Source organism: Corvus brachyrhynchos, unplaced genomic scaffold (genome assembly GCF_000691975.1).
Source record: "Corvus brachyrhynchos isolate BGI_N302 unplaced genomic scaffold, ASM69197v1 scaffold115, whole genome shotgun sequence".
Taxonomy (NCBI): domain Eukaryota; kingdom Metazoa; phylum Chordata; class Aves; order Passeriformes; family Corvidae; genus Corvus; species Corvus brachyrhynchos.
Genome location: NW_008239553.1, coordinates 8,658,529 through 8,661,607, shown reverse-complemented (window position 1 = coordinate 8,661,607; position 3,079 = coordinate 8,658,529). Strand labels below are relative to the sequence as shown.

The following is a 3,079-nucleotide window of genomic DNA, read 5'->3' as shown; positions in this document are numbered from 1 at the left end:
CCTCCGCCGCCCACAGCTCAGCCTCGGCCACTTCTCCCGCTTTTTCCCAGCGCCCGGACTTCGCCCGGGCTGGCGGCGGGACGCGGCCCCGCAGCAGCAGCAGAAGGGACAGGAGGAGGAGGAGGAGGAGGAGGAAGGCTGCTCCGCGGAAGCGCTCGCTCACGGAGCAGCCCGACTATGCCCCGCTTCCCTCCCTGGTCGCTGGACCTGCGCACCGGGGGCAGAGGGCAGCGCTGTCGGGACGGAGCTCTGGGGCTGCCCCCGCACCCCGGCCCTGTTGCCCACCTTCACCTCCTTTTTCTCGGAAGAGTAGCTGGCAGTAGAAATGGAGCCACCCAGCTGCTTCTGCCCCTTCCTACCCTCCCTGCGGCCTGAGCCTCTCCTCTGATTTTATCTGCATCCTGCACAGGTCTTCCCCCACAAGTGCAGCCTCCTGCAAACTCCCTGCCCTGTCAATATTTCTTCCTCCTGCTAGCATCCTGTGTTCAGCGTATCCAGTCATGATTGGCTCTCCTGCTGATCAAGACTGGTGTACTGCACCATCTTACCTTGGCATGTTTGCTTCATGTTTCATTTCACTCTTGTGAGGCTCATCTCATTTGATCCATTTCTCTCTCTGCCCTACAGCAGCATATATTTTAAATCCTTCATAAAAATCTTGCAAACAGGCAAGTGAACACTCTTGAAACATCAACCCTCACTTTAATATTCATCAAATCCTGTCACAACATGCTTGCTGCTTTTTCAGGCATGCTGCTCTGGAAAACACCACTCCAGTTTCAAGGCATTCAGGCTGCATAAGAGATTGTTTAGAAGGACTGTAGGGCAGAGAATGGTTCTTGGTGTGTGAATGCATAAAGCAAAAAACCCCAGAACCTGGATTTTCTAAAACTATTGGGTTCTGCTAAATATGAATTTTAGGATATTCACTGCATTGGAGAAGCCTTGGCTGATGCTGGATTGAGAAACCTACCCATTCTTGGGGGTGCAAGATGTCCATGAGAAACAATTAACAAACTCCCTTTGCCTCACATATTTCTGGCTCACACTGCAGAGCAGCAACTGCCACTGCAGCTACAGATCCATGTGCCTTGTCCTTCCCGATGACATATCCTCCTGGCAGAAACGGCATTTGTTTGGCTGCATCCAATATATGTCCAAAGTAGTCTGGCTTTTACTTCTCTCAGACCTGGAGAGGAGCTGCAAGATGCACAGTGGAAGGGACTACAATGCGGGTTTATAAACCACGTGAAAATGCACATTTAAAATACTTAATTTCCTTTCTGTAAGTGATACACTGGGAAATCTCTGGAAGATAAATTAGTCAGCCAATGGGCAGGGAGTGGGTCACATCTAGGACACAAAGGAGCCAAAAAGAATGCATAAGAAGTGCCTGTGACATACCCACCAATATCTATAGGGCAAGAGAGATAATAAAAGTGTTCTGCCTTGTCAGCTTGTGTTTGTCTAGGTGGTTTTAATGGCCCCTAAATAGGCTATGGAATGGGTGCTGGGGCATGATGAGGTGTTGTGGTTAGAAGGGAAATGTGCCAAGTCAGAAAACTCTGCACTGAGAGACGGGATGAACTTTGTGCCAAATTTCTATTTGTAAGGACTGTTTAAAAGCCCTAGTTAAAGGCAACATGAAGGAAGATAGAAAAAATGGGCTTTAGTGTATCACTAAATACAGCTATGAAGAAGCATCCCCATTCAGTAAGGCAAAAGGGTTGACAATTTTCAGAAGATGGGGCCCCCATTTGTACAGACAGGAGGGAAAGGCTGTGCACCAAAAAGGTGTCAGCTGGGCAAGCCACTCAGCCAAGGAGTAAGAGCATCATATTCAAAAGCTGAGTCAGACAAGGATAGAAAACAAAGACCTGGCAGAGCTCAGCCTGTCAGATTTGTCTGCCATCCCAGTCCAAATGGTTGCTTTTATTTATTAAATACATCCAATACCCACTGGACTTTGGGGCTGCCTGAACAGCTTCATGAATTTATTTTCATTTCCACAGACACTCTGTTTTTGATGTTGAATAAACCGTGATTTATTTCATCTAAACCAATCCTGACGGCTGTTTGGCTAACAGCTGCCAGCAGTCTCAACGACTGGCTAATTGGCCCTTCCACCTTTAAGAGATGAAGTTGTCTCTGAGGATATGTAGCCCCCAGTTGAATTCGATCTGGAAGGCACATGCATACACATCTTCCCACCTGCCATACCGTCAGAATTCTGCTGGTACCTGAAGCTAAAATATGGCAAAAAAGCCTAGAGATGAAAGAGATCTGGAGAAGGGAAAATGAAGGTTACTATCCCTGAGATTTAAGCTTTGGAAATGTCATTTCTCACTGGGTGTCTTTATTTCCACCTCTGTAGCTCCAGATTCAAGGTATCAATCTCTGCTATCAAGGTCTCGCTCACAAACTGAAGGAACAGGGCAAAAAAGGAAGTTTGAACTCCAGAGACTACTGCAAATCTATGCAAAGAAGCTCATTTTTTAATTTCAGAAATGCAGGGGATCAGTGTCACTGCTATGAGATGCCTGAAGGGGCTATTTTTGGTCTTTAGAAGCTTTATACTCTATTCTAACACAGATTAATTAGGAGTATTTATGTATATAGCACCAAAAATGGGATAAGCAGTTTGCGGTCTGGCTTGCAAAATATGTGTATCATATTGCAAAAATCAGCTCTCTCTTCTGGGATTTGTGCCTGGTCACTCAATCTTTCTAAACAGCATGTGTAGCTTTGCTGCCTCTATTCAGAGCAAGAAGAAACTGGTGCAGTCAGGAACTGCAGTTTGTGTCAGTTTAAGATCAGCACCCTGTCATTCAGAGCATGCCACTGTAAAAATGTTGATAATCCTTTCTCTGAGCTCAGCTGGGCCATTGCACTGACTTAGCAGGCAGATTTTTGCCCTGCTGTTTAGTGAGAGATGGCATTTGGGCTAAATTTGCAAAGAGCTGGTACCATTTTTAAGATATACCTGGAAGCCTGGTATTTGTCTTTAAGATGAGACACACATGAAGATCCTGAGCATTTCTGGCCATCAAAACTTACGGAGTACTTTATTGAAAGAGAA

General features: G+C 46.2%; 1 protein-coding gene across 2 annotated transcripts in view; it reads right to left on the bottom strand.

The window, feature by feature from the left end:
• Window positions 1–707, bottom strand: part of LOC103620944 (transmembrane protein 151B) — a 24,342-nt gene extending 23,635 nt beyond the window's left edge. The window contains exon 1 of one of the 2 annotated variants that reach the window (XM_017741872.1): window positions 549–707. The gene's annotated coding sequence lies outside the window, so the exon portion shown is untranslated. Of the gene's footprint in view, window positions 1–285; window positions 309–548 lie in introns of those variants that run through there. The other variant, XM_017741873.1, reaches the window with a different exon arrangement.
• Window positions 708–3,079: the final 2,372 nt, after the last annotated feature.